This window comes from Chenopodium quinoa, unplaced genomic scaffold (genome assembly GCF_001683475.1).
Source record: "Chenopodium quinoa cultivar QQ74 unplaced genomic scaffold, ASM168347v1, whole genome shotgun sequence".
Taxonomy (NCBI): domain Eukaryota; kingdom Viridiplantae; phylum Streptophyta; class Magnoliopsida; order Caryophyllales; family Amaranthaceae; genus Chenopodium; species Chenopodium quinoa.
The window spans coordinates 1,779,003-1,799,162 of NW_018744498.1; positions in this window are offsets into that span (position 1 = coordinate 1,779,003).

A 20,160-nucleotide genomic window follows, 5' to 3' on the forward strand; every position below is an offset into this window, starting at 1 on the left:
AGAAGGATGGAAGGGTCAGAATGTGTGTTAATTACAGGGATCTCAATAAAGCAAGCCCAAAAGATGGGTTCCCTCTACCTCACATTGACATTCGGGTCGATAATACAACAAACCATGCACTCCTGTCATTCATGGATGGTTACGCCGGATATAATCAGGTATTGATGGTCGAAGAAGACATGGATAAAACCACATTCATCACACAGTGGGGTACATATTGCTATACGGTAATGCCATTCGGGTTGAAAAACGCGGGTGCCACCTACCAAAGAGCAGCTATAGAATTGTTACATGACATGATGCACAAAGAGGTTGAGGTCTATGTCGATGATATGATTTTCAAGTCTAAAGATCGCCCAGGCCATATCGTCGCACTTCGCAAGTTTTTTGAAAGACTCCGTAAGTACAACATGAGATTAAATCCAGCAAAATGTGCATTCAGAGTCACGTCAGGCAAATTACTTGGATATGTGATCAGTTCTAGAGGGATTGAAATAGATCCTTCAAAAGTAAAAGCAATCATGGCCATGCCACCACCCAAAAATGAGAAGGAGATTTGAGGCTTCATTAGAAGGTTGCAGTATATAAGTAGGTTCATATCAAAGCTCACAGCAATATGTGAACCTATATTCAAGAAGCTTAAGAAGAATGTCCCAGTCACATGGGATGATGATTGCCAAAAGGCTTTCGACAAAATCAAAGAGTATTTGGCAAACCTACCTGTGCTTGCGCCAGCAATACCTGACTTTCCTCTTCGACTCTACCTTACGGTCACAAGAGAAACGATGGGAGCAATGCTAGCACAAGAGATCGAAAGCAAGGAGAATGCAATCTATTACCTGAGCAAGAAACTCCAAGGATATGAGACACGATACACGCCACTCGAGAAGTTATGTCTCGCACTCGTATGGGCTGCACAGAAACTAAGGCATTACATGCTCACTCATACAGTCCATGTCGTGTCTAAGATGGATCCTCTCAAATACCTGTTCGAGAAAGCAACACTCAACGACAGATTATCAAGGTGGATAGTCAATCTAGCTCAATTTGACTTGAGATTTGTGCCACAAAAGGCCATCAAAGGTTCTGCAGTTTCTTACTTCTTAGCAGACTTTCCGCTAGAAGAAGCTAAAAAAGAAGAAGATGAGTACGATTTCCCTGACGAAGATTTACTCATGACCGAAGACGATAGTTGGACGCTCTATTTCGATGGAGCTTCAAACCAAAAAGGATGTGGTGTGGGAGTCTTGCTCGTATAGCCCAATGAAGAACACATCCCAATTTCCATGAAGCTCGACTTTGATGTCACCAACAATGCCGCAGAATATGAAGCATGAATTTTGGGATTAGAAACAGCTATCGCCTTGGGAATCAAGAAACTCAGAATCTACGGTGACTCTTCACTAATCATTAACCAAATCTCTAAGAGATGGAAAGTGAGGAGTGAAAGTATCGCTACGTATCAAGCTCAACTGGAAACTCTCACGGAGCAACTAGATGAAGTAGAATATACGTATTTTCCAAGAGAAGAAAACCAGTTCGCCGACGCACTAGCTAAGTTAGCATCAATGGTGCGAATTCCAGCTGACACGATCAGAATGCCACTGACCATAGAGAGAAGATATGAACCAGCTTATGTTCATGCACTTGATGATGAACAAGAACCACAGGAAGAAGATGAAGAGCCATGGTATACAGACATCCTTAATTATGTGACAAGAGCAGAATATCCTCCTAATAGTGATAAAAGGGCACCCTGTGCTTTGAGGCTCCTGGCCTCACAGTATGTGCTCATCAGGGGAGAACTCCACAAGAGAACCGCAACGGGAAGGAATCTCTTATGTATAGCCAAGAAAGAAGCACATAAAACCATGGAAAACCTTCATGCTGGTATATGTGGAACTCACATGAATGCAAAGATGCTAGTCCAAAAGATCCAACGACAAGGTTACTATTGGACTACTATGGAGAGAGATTGTCACGAGTACGTCAAGAAATGTATGAAGTGTCAAATCTATGCAAACTTACATCATGTTCCACCTTCGCTTCTCTACACGTATACTTCTCCATGGCCTCTCTCCACTTGGGGCATTGACATCATTGGAAAAATCACACCACCAGGACAAGGGGGGCATGAATTCATTCTCGTAGCAATCGACTACTTCACCAAATGGGTCGAGGCAGCCTCATATGCCAAGCTGACGGCAAAACATGTAGCTCAATTCATTGAGAAAAATATTATATGCCGCTTTGGGGTACCACATGAAATGATCAGTGACAATGGAACAAATTTCCAAGCCGAATGCGCGGAATTGTTGCAGAAATATCATATCAAAAATCATCGATCATCACCTTACAGACCACAAACGAACGGAGCAGTCGAATCGGCCAACAAAAATGTGAAGACCGTCATCGAAAAGATGACGGAAAATTATAAGGATTGGCCAAGTAAGCTACATTTCGCCCTTTGGGGTTATCGAACCTCTGTTCGTACATCGACAGGGGCTACCCCTTTCTCTTTAGTCTATGGCGTCGAAGCTGTACAACCAATCGAGCTCGAGATACCTTCTCTCCGAATTGCATTGGAAAGCCAACTAGATGAAGTCGACTGGATTAGAGCAAGATACGACGAACTGGTCTTGCTTGATGAAAAATGCTTGGCAGCTTTGCATCATGTCCAACCTACCAACAGCGTATGGCACGACATTTTAATTAAAAAGTCAAGACCAGGAACATCAAAGAGGGTGACCTAGTGCTTAAGGCACTTTGTAAAAATGTGTTAGATCCAAGAGGAAAATTCAGACCGAACTAGTCAGACCCGTACATTGTTAAAGCCATCTTGTCTGGCGGAGCGGCACAATTGGTAGACATGGACGGTAACGGCTTCCATAATTTAACCAACTTGGATCAACTCAAGAAATTCTACGCCTAGTCGCATGGGTTCATGACCCAATAGAGCTACGTCTGGCCTGATTCCTTTTTAGGATACGTAGGCAACCCCTCAAGGGGGCCCGACCACTTTAAAATAAAAAATCCTCCATCTGTTGATCTAATATGTGCGTTGGTTCAGCATTGCGTCACGGCAAAATATTAAAAAAAAAGAGGGGGAAAAAAGCCGCGACACGGGATTTCTTCCCGTCTGACGGGAGAAATTCCTGTGTTACGACAACCTCTGAGCGGCAAAAAGGACAGGGTGCCTCCCGTGACACGGGATTTGTTCCCGTCTAACGGGAGACTTATTCCGTGCCACGTCATCCCTGTCTGTAAAAAATAAAAAAAAATTTGCCGTGACGCGGGAATTTGAACCGTGTCACGGGACCCTTTCACTGTGACACGACAGATTTTCAGTTTCCCGTTTTATTTATTGGCGCATTCGTTGCGGATTCAATGTTCGAGTTTTTATTTTTATTCTCCCATTGTGTCCGACTCCTTGACTCGGATAAATAAATAATAGATAAATGTCATTGTAATTTTTATTTTTAAGGCTGAAATAAATATGTTATTATTAAAATAAATGCGACTACAAATATTTATTTTAAATAAAAATTATAAATTATAAAATGCAAAGCACTATTGATCTAATCCCTCTTCTCTTTAGGAACATCCTTTTCTTGCTCAATTAGGTCAGCCTTCACTATTAGTGTGTCTTTTGTAGCCCGAATCGTCACACCCCTAGTCGAACTTTCACCCCTTTCACCTTTCTTGAACTTTTTCGGTTGTTTCTCCCTATACACCATCTTTTTTTTACCCTTTCCTTTCTTATAGGTCTTTTTTCTTGGCATCTTAGGAGTCTTAAACTCAATTCCTTGTGTTCTCGGACCTAGACGATCTTTAAGAGGAGCTTTCTTATCTCCAAGACGACTCTTCACATCAGACTTGCGTGATCCAAATCGTTCCCTCCTACTTCTAGGGTTCAACCATGCCTTGTATGCAGTAGATAAAGGAGGAGGAGCTTCGTCACTTGCAGAAACGGTCCATAAAGGTCTTCCAATCCAATAAGCCTCGTACTTGTGAACGTTACTTTCATGTAACGATACTTCACGAGGACTATCGTTATAGCGTGAAATTACTTGTTCAAGTCCATACTGCCGCATCAGTCGAGAGGGACAGTAAAAGGTCAATATGGAGATACTAGGAACGCGACAATATGGAGTTTCATTCGTGCCAACTATCCTAGTAAGCCTCCACCAAGGCACCACCCAACGAATGGAAAATTCCCTTTTTGCAAAGAAATTTTTCCAATCTTCATACGACATATTCGCAGAGTAATTCTTCTTCCTACGGACTAAGTCGTTGGGGCCATATTTTTCAATATCGTCGGGGGCTTCAAATAATTCCAAACGCTCCATCAACCAAATCTGCAAAAAAAAAAAAAAAGAAAAAAAAGAAAAATAGTCAAAATCAAATAAAAAAAAATGCAGATTCCCGTGACACGGCAGTTTTAACCGTGTCACGGCAGACCACAACCGTGACACGGCGACTGTTTTGTGTGACGGGGGCTATTCGGAGCGTATTTTTACCTGTAATAGTACCAGAGAGCCCTTCCTGATGGCTTTCCGATCAGCTTTTGCCTCGTCAAGGCCACGAAATGTTTCTCCAAGGCACGTTGGCATAGGAGATCTTCCGGATTCTACATGCTCAAGTACAGACGCTAAACAAGCATGTCCTACCCTACCGTTTGCACATAGTAGCTTGCTAAACATGCCAAAAATATATGCCCTTCTACGATATACATGATAAGACTCAGAGATAGGGCGATTAAAATATAAGTTAGCAAGTTTTTCTAAGTCTACTTCATTACCACAAACAATTCTATTTAAATCTGGATCTGTTAGATTCAGATGGCGTTCAAAGTCTTGGTAATAATATTCACGTAAGGTAGGCATGGCTATAAGATTCCTAGTAGGAAATCCAAAGATTGCACCAAATTCCTCCGGGAGAGGACAAATTTCATCATAATCAAATTTGAAACAGTGCGTTTCTGGACTCCAATAATCTAATGCTGCTCTAAGAAAATCATGTTCAATAGCTACATGTCGCAGGGCTAGCTGACATGAAATAATTATAACTCTCTTTTTTCAGCATTGGTCAAAGAATAAGACCAGTCGCGCAATGTATTATCAAAATTCTGAGACATGATTATTGAAATATGAAATTCTAAATTATTTTGTGTTTCGTAATTATGCATATCATGAATAATCTGGTCTTATTTTATAGCAAAAGCGCTCGAAACTGCCCAGAATTTATCTTTTCACACGCGTCAAACAAACCGCGGAATAATACGCGTCCCGTGACACGAGAAATTCCACCGTGTCACGGGAATCTTTGCCGTGACACGGTGAATAGTGCCGTGCCACGACACTTTGCGCGCTATATTTTTTCACCGTATCTATCCGGATTTTTTTTATTTTCTTATCTTTAACGTTTATTTTTCAATCTTTTCTGAGAGTTTTATTTCTAATAAAATTCTCACCTTTTTTTATTTTTATCTTTATTTTATTTTAAGATTTTATTTCTTTTGTTTTTTATTTTATTTTTATTTTGGGGAAGATATTTTTTATATTTATTTATTCATCATTTTATTTTTACTTCTTTTCTTTTCTTTTCTTTTGGGGAAAGTAATTTTATTTTGAGTGTCTTTTTTTTATTTCTTTTCTTTTGGGGAAGGTCGGACCCTCCATTACTCCACTTATGTTTTTTTCGTCGTGTCATTAATAAGTACACAATCACACATAAAGAGTCTCAAACACACACTAACACAAACAATAGTAGATATATAAACTGTAAATAATGTACAAAGAGTTGTAATACATAAATGTGTCAAGTGTCATCATAACATGTACAAAAACCCTCGGTCAAAAATCTCTAGAATCAGAATCAGTCTCATCTTGACCCTGTGCATGTGGTCCACCCTCTGTGTATGGGAACGGAGAACCGAAGAGTACCTCGACCATCCGAGTACGGGGAGTAGCGTCACTACTAGTCCCCGTAGGCCCAGTAGTAGCCAAGCTCAAAGCAGGACCCATCCAGCTGGAGAACGGAGTAGACTGGCCCAAAGATACTGGAATCGTCGGCGAAGGCATTGTCCCATACATCGGAACCGAGAACAAGCCCGACACTGGTGCAGGAATCCCGGATAATGGGGCCGAGAATGAACCAGGATCCAAAGGAGACCCAAACTCGGGAACTGGAGGCTGTGAAAATGACGGACGCTGAGAAGACTGACCCTGCTGCCAGTGAGCCTCCTGGAATGGCTGAGTAGTCTGAAGCTCTCGCTGAGAACGCCGGTGAGCCTCAGGAGATCGTCTACTACGACAAAGCTCCTCCTCGTCCGAGCCTCTGGGCCTCGAGCGCGAGCGGGACCTCCGTCGCTCCTGAAAAACACAAAATCAAAAGGTGTCAATGATGCAAAATAAAACAAATGGTAGAAATGAAAAAAATAAGTGATACCTCAAGAACGTCGCTAGAGCTCCGATAACTCGCACCATGCCGAAGCTTGATGATGCAATACTTCAGCGCGTCTACCAGCTTCATGATTCCCATCACCTCCGGGCGGTTAGGCTGAGGATAAATCAAAGAAAAATCAGCAATAAACAGCATTAAAAGAGCGGATAATGCGTCGAAGAAAACTCATCGGCTCAAAAACCTCGGGCACTGACTCCTGCGCCTGTCTATAACCCTCCGGCGCGTCGGCAATATGGTCCTCCGTGATACCGATCGGCCTAGGGTAGCGGACAGACTGAGGAGGAATCTGAATCCTCCCCACAGGGTGGATGGTCGTCTGAAAATATGATCGAATAATCAAGTTATTCGATTATTTAAAACAGAGACCAGCAAAGAAGATTCTCGAAAGAAATCATACCTCGGGGAGACGGGGTGGAGGAGCCAGAGAGGGAAGCTAATCCCGCGCGTAGTCGCTCTCCATGTGAACGAGCTCTTGCCATGGAAGAGTGTAGCGCTCTCCCCTGTTGATCAACTCTCTGATCAAGCGGGAGTCCAGCATCGACTCTGGCGGGGATGAAGGTACCACAAAGCGATCGCCGCTATGCTGACGGACGACTCGCTCCCCCAGATACCAAACGAAGCGCCCAATACCAACCAAAATGGTATGGTACACTGAAAGACGGAGGGCCTTGGGTAGATCAGTCATCCCGGCCTAAGGACGGTACTGGACATCGATGGGAACCTGGAAACCATAAAAGATTAGGCGTGAAACAACGGAAACAACATCAGAAGGAAAAAACGCAACAAAGCTAATCCTTACGCCAACAGAAGAGGTGCCTCGGCGTAGTAGCCCACAGACTCCACCCGTGACTCTCCTCGGTCACGCCAGCTGGCCCCGACGGGGAAGTCATGGACCGTTCCCCGACACCGGCGAGGAGCCAAGCCTGGGAAGTACTCGTAGAACCATAGCTGCAAAAAAAAAATAATATTCAGCACACGAGTCGAACAAGCTTAAATGAAACAAGAAGGGAAAAGATCATCACCTCTACGACTCTCCACAGGCCGTAAACGGTGACAGGGGACTCGTCATTCAGATGACGGCAACCATGACGTAGAGACAGAAGAAGATCCGCGTACCCAATACTGGCCTAGCTGTAAGACCCTATCTCGGGGATCCTGGCCAAAGAGGGGAGGTAGCAGAGGAGCACGCGTGAACTCCTGTCGGGAGAGAGGGTCATAGAGATCAGGATCAAGATGAAGATCTGCACCCGCTGCTCGGCCGTCGTATCCTCCATATTGAAGCCGCGAGCAAGAACTGAAGCCGACTCCGATCGTCCACTCCTAGGACCACCTCGAGACACCGGTTGGGTCCTGATGTGCTGAACAATCGGACCCAACAAATCAGCTACCTCAGCCGATGTCCAAGATAGGTCAGACATCTGGCCTACTGCTCGGTCAGTAAAGCGCAGCCCGCTGATCATGCTGAAATCTAGGGGGGTCACCGTTATCTCCCCCCAAGAAAAGTGAAACGTGTTGGTAGTATCCCAGAAATACTCCAACAATGCGCGAACGACCGTCGCGCCGCAACCCCGGGGGCTGCGAAACCCTACAACCGCCGCGTAAAAATCGACCAAGCCAGACGACTCCCATAGGGCGCTCGTAGCAGGATCCCTCGTAATAACCTTGTGAAGTCGAGGGATCAAATCACTGGCCCCGGAACCATGCTGGCGAAGTGTGCCATCGATTATGCCGGAGAGCGCGCGGTGAGAGACGTGGTTTTCACGGCAAAAAACCAGCTAGTCTGGGGTCCACGGAGGTGGAACCCACCTACCCCTACTCGTAGAAGTCCGAGGTTCGGACACCAAGTCGTCGTCGTCCATGCCCTCAGGGACAGTGGGAGTGTCCTCCCGAAAAGCCCGACGCCGGCCGAGGGAGGAAAGGTCGCAATCTCGTCGTCTAGGCATGCTATTATCACAATCTAAATGTTTAGCATCATTTCATAAACATTTAATTCAAGTTGCATATTTATAATAAAAATCTAAATACTTAGCATCATTTCCCAAGTAATTTAGTTGTTTATTGTATTATATGCTAAATTTTACTAAAATCTAAGTGTTTAGCATCATTTCCTAAACATTTTAAAGATCTAAATACTTAGCATCATTTCCTAAACATTTTAAAGATCTAAATACTTAGCATCATTTCCTAATTTATTTAGTTGTTTATTGAATTATATGCTAAATTTTTACCTCAAGGCTAAAAATTGGCAAAATTATGGTATTTAGTTTCTCCATGACAAACTGATACTACAGTTCTCTTATCCGCATGATACTATGTTCTCCATGACAATATAGTACATATGCAAAATATGAATCAACACATCATTTCACGAGATTCACCACCATTTTTTCACCATTTCAAAACATGAACATTATTTCACAAAGCAGCACCCAAAAATGGTGATTTGCTCAATTCTCCATCAAATCATGCAATTTTTGTCTCAAATTTCTCACAAACACACATGCATACATATACAAATAAAATCATGGTAAGAATTTCAACATAAAGCTTCAAAATAAAAAAAAAACCCAAATTGATTTTTAGGGTTTGTCATGAAATTGTTTATGTGAAGCAAATTCAAAGCAAAAATCAAAGGATAATTACATGAATATTTGTAGAGGGTCGAAAATGAGGAGAAGATCGAGAAATTACAGCAAAATTGATGAAATTCGAACTCCAAAACTCGAAAAAAATTTCAAGCCACCAGCGCGACTGTCGCGACACGGTCAGCACTAACCGTGACACGAAGAAGCAGTCCCGTGTCACAGCGACCTTCAAGGCTGACGGAGCTCCGACGATTTGGGCGGCAGCTCCGGGAAAGAAACAGAAACAGCAACAGCAGACAGCAGCAGCAACAAAAACAAAAAAAAAAAAGAGAAAGAAGGAAAAAATCAAATCTGTAGACTAACCGTGTCACGGTCGCCGTTACTGTGTCACGGTGAGCTTCGACGACCGGCAGTTAACCTCAAGCGTGGCCGGCGATGATACTAGTCCCGTCTGACAGGAATCCCTGACCGTGTCACGGGAACCTGATGACGTGTCGCGGCAAAACTGAGCTTGGTCAGGGAATATTCTTGGATTTTTGACTAGTTTGGCTGATTTTCCGAGTTTATTGTGTGATTATTTTTCGCTGCAGTTACGCGGAAAATCCCAAATGATATTTAAGGGGGACTAAAATTACCATTTTACCCCTGGCAAGCGTCAAAGCCTATTTTTCGTCATTTTAAGCATTTGATATGGTCGGATAATCGGCTTTAAATTGTGAATCATCTGCGGCCCACGTTCGGGGATAATCGAACCACCATACACTTATCATTTTTCAGCAATCGTCGGCTTTCCTCTGGCTTGGAAAGCGTTATCGGTGGATTTTTCTTCAAGTATAGAAAACCGGCAAGTCGGCTTTCCTCAGGCTTGGAAAGCGTTATTGGTGGAGTTTTCTTCAAGTATAGAAAACCGCCAAGTCGGCTTTCCTCAGGTTTGGAAAGCGTTATCGGTGGATTTTTCTTCAAGTATAGAAAACCGCCAAGTCGGCTTTCCTCAGGTTTGGAAAGCGTTATCGATGGATTTTTCTTCAAGTATTGAAAACCGCCAAGTCGGCTTTCCTCAGGTTTGGAAAGCGTTGTCGGTGGATTTTTCTTCAAGTATAGAAAACCGCCAAGTCGGCTTTCCTCAGGCTTGGAAAGCGTTAACTGTGGATTTTTCTTCAAGTATAGAAAACCACAAAATTCCTTTGTCGGCTTTCCTCAAGTATGGAAGACATTAGCGGTGAGTTTCTTCAAGCATAGAATGATACCAAATTCGTTCGTCGACTTTCCTCAGGCATGGAAAGTATTATCCGGTAGCTTTCTTCAGGCTTAGAAAGGTACCAAAATCTTCAGTCGACTTTCCTCAAGCATGGGAAGCGTTTCAACAAATGTCACTCGGTGGATTCCTTCAAGCTTAGGAAACTGCCAAATTTGTTTGTCACCGACACACTGGTGCCAGATAAGTATTCTATCCCTTTACTCTTTTATCTGTAGAACTAACATTTTTCTACAGGTATCGACGTATACATAGTGGTTTAGGATCGCAGAACGTCTTAAATCATTCTCCGTCCCTATCGACTACTTTGACTATCGTTTTCGAAACCAACGTTTCTACAAACTCAGTCAAAGTGGGGGCTTCTGTAGACACCTAAAAATTTCTCCCCAAAACCAAACCCGATGATAAATAACCTTTCACCGCCACTGTTGGTCAGGTTTAGTATTTAATCCCGAGAGTGCTTAAAAATCCGTATTTTATTAAATTCTAATTTTTAAAAGGTCCATGGATAAGTCTTGGTATTTGGTAAAAGCATAGTATTAATTTTAGCCCAAGCTTGTTAATTAATTTTAAGCCCAAACCTTTTTATTTTATTATTTTATTATTTATTTTTGGCCCAAATATTTTATTTATTTTTATTTCATTATTTTCTTATTTTAGCCCGAATAATAAAATTCAGGAAAAAGCCCGAAATTATCAATCGGCACTTAAAAAGCCGAAATAAATTAGGGTTAAAAATGAATTTAGACGGAAAAATGGACTGGAACTGACCGTGTCACGGTACAGCCTGACCGTGTCACGGGAACCCTTCCCGTCTGACGGGGGGACTTCCTGTGACACGGGAGGTCTGCCGTGACACGGAAAGTTCCGTGTCCTTTCCGCGTAAACCCTTAACGCGTTTTCCGTTCCGTTTTCTGAAAATTTCCCGCATCACTCCAAAACGGTACCGTGTCACGGGAATATGTACCGTCTGACGGTACTGTCTAACCGTGTCACGGTACTGTCTGACCGTGTCACGGGATACTTTTTTAGGGTTTTTATCATTTTAGGGTTCCGTGTGCTCCCTCAGCACGTTTCCCTATAAATACCCCTCATTTCTGATGTACGGGGCAACCAGAATTTTTATGATTCTTATTTTCTCTCTTCTATGCTATTAACCTAAACACTAGCCTACCCTTTTCACTTCAAAATTCCTTCTTCAAACACTCAAAGGAGTCCATATTTAACTCGAGGTTCTGTCCTTAAGCCAAGGCGTGAAAGGTAGAATCGTTTGAGGGTTTGGCCCTAAAATCAACTTTATTTTATTTAATTTAATTTAGTTATTGTTTTATTATTTCCTTGAAGTTACTAACTCGTTTTTTATTTTGTAGTTGCGAGCAAACAGATTCAAAGTAAGGATCATGCTCTTTTATTATTATTATTATTATTATTATTATTATTATTTTTCTAACAATTTTATGTTGTTGGAATCATAATTAAATTGGTTTTAATATTAATGTTTATTCTATTATTTTTATGATCACCATATTACATGTTTAAAGGGAATATGTAATTGAAAATCACGCCTAAATAAGATAATTTGGACAACCGGTTTAGGTTCCTTTTTAATCTTATTATTAATTCAAGTGATCACCAAATTTTTAGAATTATGTGTGCATTAATCTTAAACCAATTTAGTTAAATAATAGTTTGGAGCGAATTAAATTAGTGTTTGTATGCCTTTGAGATCACAGGAATGCTTTTCAATATAAGAATCGAGTAGAGGCCAATACGGGCGAATGTGACTCCATGACTCACTTCGTACCATCATCCCCGATCCTCCTTTCGTGGTTCCGAACCATATGGAGTTAGTAATCTCATGGATTATGAATGGGGTGTAACCTTCACGGGTCAATCGTTGTTGCCTTCGTTGTCCCTTATTCGTGGTTGCCTTTTATGATCCGTGAACGGTTTACAAGTTCCTTAAAAAAACTTGTTGGCGGCTCCCTACTTTATTTGTCCCTAATCGTAATGTCAATTCCCACTTCCTATGAGTGCCAAGCATATTCACCACATGCTTTTAACGTAGGCGCACTTTGAGCGATGCTTACAACTACTATTGGACCCTTGCCATGGACCAAACTAAACTGGAATGCACATTTTCTAAAAATAGGTTTTCAAAAACAAAGAGAAAGTATAGAAATAAAAACCATCCGCAACACTAGACCTTCCACACTTTCACCTCATTCGATTATGATTCGACGTGAAAGGTACTCATCATTGGGTTTATTTTTGGGGAGACACAAATGGGTGTCTACAAAAGCCCCCACTTTGACTGAGTTTGGAGAAACGCAAGTTTCGAAAACAAAAGTCAAAGTAGCGATAGGGACGGAAAATGATTAAGAACATTCTACATTCCTAAATCACTCTTGTAACGCCGATACCTGCAAACTAGCGTTATTTTAAACAGATAAAAGAGTTAAGTAATGCGTATCTTGCACCGTCGAGCATACGTCTCTGAAGGAGTAACCGATTGGTTGCTGCATTGATGTTGTTACAACTTTCCACAAACTAGGGAACGCTATTGAAGATAACTTCTCTTGAAATCACCCCCAGTTGTTTGTGATAACCTTCCACAATCTAGGGAACGCCATCTTGCTGTTTGTTTTGACGATCTTCCGCAATCTAGGGAACGCCGTCGATCAATGCTGCTACATCTCGAGCCTTTTTCTTGAATCATAGTGACAACCTCCGCAATCATAGCAAAAGTCGTCAAAGACCGCCTCATCATGAACCGATCTTCTCAAATTTTGGTAACAACCTTTACAATCTTAGCGAATGTTGCCGAAGACCGCCCATCTCGTGCTATCTTCTTAAATCTTGGTGACAACTTCCACAATCATAGCGAATGCTGTCAAAGACTGCCTATCTCGTGCTATCTTCTAAAATCATGGTGACAACCTCCACAATCTTAGTGAATGCTGTCGAAGACTTCTCATCTCGTGCTATCTTCTCAAATCTTGGTGACAACCTCCACAATCTTAACGAATGCCGTCAAAGAGTGCCCATCTCGTGCTATCTTCTCAAATCTTGGGCGTCAAACTCCACAATCTTAGCGAATGCTGTTGAAAATAACTTTACTTAAAGTCATCCTCAGTTGTTGCGATGATATTCCAAACAAAACTACCGAAGACCAACGCTTGTCGATCTTTAAAGCTCGCTTGAACTTTGCTTTAGCCAGTGCGTCGGCGCTTCTGCTGCTTGTAAACCAGTATGTTAGTGCTTTGAATTGTGAACCTGTATGTCGGTGCTTTCTGAACCAGTATGTCGGTGCCTTTTGTATGAACCATTATATCGGTGCCTATGCCTTGTGTCAACCATTATGTTGGCGCCTTCGGAATGAGCCAATGTTTAGGCACTTTAAACAAAGTGAGACGATCTTTCGTCAAGTCGATCACTTAATGCAATTGTAACCGAGCCGATTACTAAATCATGTCAAATTGCTTATAGGGGCTAACTAGCGTACCAAGGAACCCTAAATTTCTGTATGAGGTTGGAATAATCGTTCTGAGAGGCTTCGAGCTCTGTCGCTGCCGAACAATTGGCTCTATCGCTAGACGTTGGGATCTAGCGCCAGGCGCTGAAATCTGTTTCCAGACGTTGGATGTTGTCGTCTGGCGTTGAAGTCGGGTCTTCCCTATTCTGCTCTTGCTGCCGCTGTTGCTTAGTTTTGCTTTGAAATTTGAACTTGGTCATTTCCTTTCAACCAAATCCGCTCAAATCTTTTGTAAATTAAAGATCTTCATCTCTAATTTACTAATCTATGTAACTCCTCTTATCTTGGAGGAATCTCCTGTTGTCATATTCGCGGTTTTTTGAAAAATAAGATCCGAGAATGTTCTTGCTTGCTGGGATGTACCTGCATTTATATCTTTGATTATAGGACTTTGCTAATCTCTTTAATTATCTTAGGGTTGCCCTAAGGTTTAGTGTTTCTTGACTCATTGACTTGAGATGACTCAAGGTATAAACTTGACTCGTCGGGATTGACTCGAGATTGACTCGACTCGAAGTGTTTGACACATGTGTTAGACTCAAATCAAGGTGATATGACACGACATGACTCGTGTGTGCATCGTATTGTGATCGTGGGCCTCGAAAATGCAAAAAAGCAAAAAATTTCCGTTATTTTTTTGGAGGGTACCGACTTTCTCCCGAAAAAGAAAGACGCGAAAAAGAATCAAAGTGATTTTTTTGAAGATGCATGTTAAATTAGCTTAGTCAAATGTCATTTGATACAAAGGTGCAAAGGTTAATTCATCTCGGCTATCCTAGTTGACTCAATGATGAAAGTATTTGGGTAACTTAGGCACGGAGGCTAAACACTTCATACTTCGATGCAATGATGTTTATAATTGATGAGTGATGTTGATATGACGAGGCATGCGTCAACGCTGTGTTAAGATTTCATGACAAAAGGTTCCTAAGGGGAGGTATATTTGGTCATGTATCTGTGTAGTGTGTAAAGGTGAAACTAAGGTTAGGCTGCAAGGGCTAAGTGTGTGGAAATATATTATTTTTAGAAGAGTCAAATAATGGTGACTCTTAGGCTGGGTAGGCTAATGATGTAGGGATCAAGCCCCCACGTCTAGCTCTAAATGAATAGGGAAGAGCATAGAGGATCCCTTGATATGATCATGGTGTGAGTGTGGGAATGTGAATATGAATGCATTTTTATTACGGCCGCACCTCGATGTGAGGTTGCCTACATATCCGTTAGGAATCAGGCCGAACGTAGCTCTAGCCGAACCTCGCTCAAGTGTGTGTATACCTCAAAAAGGTCTTTTGAAGGGTTGTAATGTGGTTAGGCTAAAGGTTGGAGAAAAAAGGGGATAAAGGCTCAAGACCCCCGATAAGCCCCCAAGGTGTGCAACCTTGCTTTTGAATCTTTATATTTTGATGCTTGAGGTTTCTCACTCTTTTTTAGCTCTCTCTTTTGTTTTAGCATTTTTTTTTATTTTATAAGTGTGGGCAATCCCGATCATGCGGTCTATCACTCACTTGACATTCATATTTCTCAAGCACGGTGCCGAGCACTCGATAAGAGACACAATCTGAGACGTGTTCATATCAAAGACATGTTCATGTCAAAGACATTGGAACACTTTCCCTTTGTTACACTTTTATTTTGTTTGTTTTTTCTTATTTTTTTTGTGCTATTTTAATCTTTTGATATACTCAAGCTTTTGTTCTTTGAAAAATGTAGAAGTTGTACACCATCCCATCCCAAGGTTTTGTAGATATAGGTTGAAAAATGAAAGGTCTATCGTTAGACGAGGCTCAGAGTGGTTTATGAAGAAAGGATTGTAAATTAGAAAGGTTAAAGGTGATATGATGTGGCTATCAAGGGGTGCCTCAAATTATTGGTATACCTTGTGCTTAGTTTGACATGGATTTTTTTTTTAATGCAATGCAATGAGATTATCATATGTAACGAAATAAAAGCTCATTTTATTAAAAGGGAAAAAGAAAGAATCTACAAAATAATCTAAGGGAATAGAAAGGTGCCTATGCTCGAATTATTGGGGAAAAGGTAAATAAAAAAACAGAAAAAGAGGAGGTCACGAAATCCTATTGTTGAAGCTCGCCTCTTGTCTTATGTCGTTTTCTTTTTCATCACTCGCTCTTCTTGTTAGCTAGAGGCATGGGAAGCATGTTATTATCGATCAAATGTTGGATAGCCTCCTTTAGCTTCCAACAGTTCTCAGTAGCATGACCCCTACCTTGATGGTACTTGCAGTGTTCATTTAGATTCCAACTAGGCAATCTCTTTTCAGGTGCGAGATCTTGAATGGGTCTAATGGGAGTAATGAGTCCCTTAGCATGGAGTCGATCGAAGGCAATATCGTAACTCATCCCAATGGGGGTGAAGTCTTTCCTTAGTTATTTCTTAGATCCTTGGTTATCCATGGCTAAAACTTCAGTGAGATCATAGGTACTAACATTGTTACTAGAGTGGGCGTTTTCGGAAGAAGAAGGATTGTCATTCTTCTTTCCTTTCCAACCACCGTGGTTACTATTTTTAGTAGCTTTTTGCTTTGCGAGGTTGTCTTCAATTTCAATTCCGATGTCATAAAAGGCTTTGAAAGTATTCAAATTATGTTGATATTTTAAATGCTTTGAATACTTCTCTTAGAGATTTTTGACAAACATCCTTCTGAATTCTTTTTCGGTGGGCACCTCAATCATCTTAGCGGAAGTTTCTCTCCACTTATTGAAGAAAGAAGTAAAGCCTTTATTCTCTTTTTGTCTTATCATCTCGAGTTGTCTATAATCGGTTTTGACTTGACTATTGCATTTATACCTATCAATGAAAGCGCTTACTATTGATTCCCTGGTAGAGGTTTTCTCTTTATCAAGGGAGAATAACCATTGTTGGAAAACGGTTTCAAGAGACAAGGAAAACAAGGAATGAAAGACTTTCTTATCAATCCCCTTAATGATAATTATAGTTTCAAAGGCTCTTAAGTGAAGATAAGGATTATCCGTTCCCTTGAATTTAGGGATGTCAGTGGCATTAAACTTCTGCGGAAGAAGCTCCTTGTCCACCAAGACCCCTTGTGAACTAATGCCTTGAAACTTGTAATCACTAGATAGCTTGCTTAAGCTTTCTTGCATAAGGTCCATTTGTTGTTGCTTCACAAGGTCATTGATTTTGAGGGTTAAAGCCTTCAACGCCTCAGTCACGTTAGTTAATTGATTCCTAGTTCGTTGACTTCTTGCTGAGTTGCCATTATCTTTTTAGCTTTCCTTTTTTGAAAAATCGGTTTATCAAAAAGTAAGACTTGAACAAAGAGGTTGTCCTTAATTAATCGCCCTTCTCTCCTTGACCAAGTACTGTGGAAAGAGAAATTAGGGATATTCACTGTTAATTATTTGACTCAAACTCTATTCAACATGCAATGGATGGAAGAAGGTAGAAAGAATGAAGTTCGTGATATGGAGAAAACATGATGTATATGGAGAGATATGAAAAATGAGGAATAGAATGTACCCCCAACTCAAATGACGGAAAAAACCGACTTATGCATGAACCTAAGACATGGTCATGGTGACATATACTCAAAGTGTGTGCTAAGACTAATAAGTGTAGTGAGTGTAGGTGACATATTAAGACTCTTGTGTAAGAATATGTGGCTAGACTATGTGACTAGAATCAATTAAGGATTTAACGAAGGTATTATTACTAACAAAGCAATCGAATTGATTAGCAAACTAGTTAATTAGACTCACAGTGATGACTCAAGCAATATATCGAACTGTCGCCAAAACAACAGGACTGGCGCCGCAATCTGCAGTGTAGCGCCATAAGACAGAGCTGTCGCCAGGCGCTACACTCCACATAGTGGCGCTGCAGTCCAAATCGCGACGCCATTGCTGGAACGTTGATCTGGAACTGCTTTTGTTATTATTACTCTACAGGGTATGCCTAAAGTCGTACTAAGTCAATTCTGATTAAATTATTAGACTTTAATTAATCAAATTAATTAAGCAAAGTCCTTTTAGTCATTAAGCAATTTATTTACTCTTAAACACAAATCAAACAAACGCTTAGGAAAAACACATAGAGTATGCATAACAAATAATGCACAATTAGTGAAGTAGTCACAACATGATTCAATGAGTTCGCAACCTAACCATGGCTCTAGTTCTCTAAAGTTCGGGATATGGGTTAGTCTAAGAGGGTCCATGGTTAATTGTCCGGATGCACTGCGCAGAAGCCTTACCTTTTGAAGGGTTGGCGCGAGTGGATGGGACACCGCGAGTTAAAAACTCGCTTCCATAGTTTGGTGAATTCACCATTCTCGGATGTACCCTTTGTTGCACAGAGCGTTCAATCAGGTATATGGAGCCTGAATTCCCAGAGGGTTATATCCATATGTAGAACACATATGGGTTTCAAAGAAGTGAGAAAAACTCAATCAGGAAGTAGGATCAAGCAAACAGTGCTAAAAACTGGTTAAAATTAGAACGCATATTTCTGGCTCGGTATTAGAAGAACTTAACGCCATCAAACATAGGCCGGCGCCGCGATCTGGCTTTGGCGCCTGGCGACAGAAGCTGTCGCCTGGCGCTAGAGTCAAATCATCGGCGCTAGACTCTGTTTTCTGACGCTAGTTCCTACATGCCTTAGAAGCTTTTTGTGCTCGATAAAATTTTCCAGTTTTGCGCAACATTATTTCAATCCTAGTTGTGAAAGATTTTCCTCAAATTTCCTAAGTGTAAAAATCCTATGTTTTTTAACTCATTGCGCATGGTCTTTCCAATGAGATCTTTTTTATGCATATGCCAATAATGTTAATCAAAATTACGCACATGAAATACTTAGAACTTTTCGAATCTCATCCACTCATTCTAAATCATTGCCGAAAAAAATTTCAGTCATTAAAATAGAAATCTTCCCCAGTGGAGTCGCCAAAAACCGTAGGGAATATTTAAAGCATTATCCCAAACTGTGGCGTCCAAAGGGAAAGAAGATAGAGTAAAAGAGTCGCCAACAAGTTTTAGGAACTTGTAAAGCATTCACGAGGTAAAGGTTACACCCCTTAACGATCCAGGAGATCGTCAACTCCAATAGGTCTGGAACCATATGACTGGTAGTTCGGGGATGAAGGTACAAATCCAACCTAAAAGAGATTGAACATGCCCTAATAATAGGCCTCTACTTTATTCTGATTGTATTCATGTGCGCTTTCTGACTAAAATGCAATCAATAGGATTACCCTAAACCTGTTTATCTATGTTGGTTGAATATTAATGCACATATAAATCTATTATTGGCGATCACTTGAATTATAATCATATTAACCCAAACAAGATTATTAATTATCTTATTAAGCGTGATTACAAGTACCAATTCCTTTTATACATGCATAAAAAGGTGTGATCAAGCAATAACAGTAAATATAATATCAAGCAACATAATAATAATCATAATAATAATAACAATTATAATCATAATCATAATCATCATAATATTAACAAGAAACATAATCATGTTAAAAATAAAGCATAATATAAATAGCAAAATCCTAGGCATGATACTAACAAGATTAATAACAAACCATAGCATGTTACTAAACATTCAAAATCAAAGCTTTAAACCTAACATGCTACTAACATGAATATTAGGAAAAGAATAGGAAGCATATATAGCAAGATACACAATTGTCATATTTGATATTATAACCTTTTCCCTAAACATAATACTAGGAATCATAATATCAATAAATCAATTAAAGCACTTACTTGGATTCCTCGTATCTCTTTCTAATAACAAAATACACACGTTAGTAACTTCAAGGAAATTAATAAAAAAAAAAACAATTAAATTAAATAATTGAAAGAGAGATTTGGGACCAAACCCTCAGAAATTAAAACCTTTCACGTCTAGGGCGAAGACAACTTCGAATTATGCTAGGTGTGTCTAGATCTTGTGAATGCGGAATTTTTTATGCAAAAGCTAGTTTGGAAAAGAGAAAGAGAGAGAGATAAAGAGAATCTTTAAGAGAGAGAGAGAGAAATCAAGAGAATTAATTGTTGTTGATGATTGAAAACGAAGATGTAGGAGGCTATTTATAGAGAAAATCAGCCGGATGGATAGAAAAACGAATCAGAGTTTTGAAGAGAATAAAACGACTTAGCGCCAGACGCCAGACATTAGCGCCTGACGCTAAGGCCAGTGCCAAACGCCAAACATTTGCTCCAGGCGCTAATCCTGTCGTCAGGCGTTAGAAAACAATTTCACGCGTTAACCTAATTTTGATAAAATTTAGCTGTACAGAAGGGCAAAATCGTATTTTCCGTAAAAACACT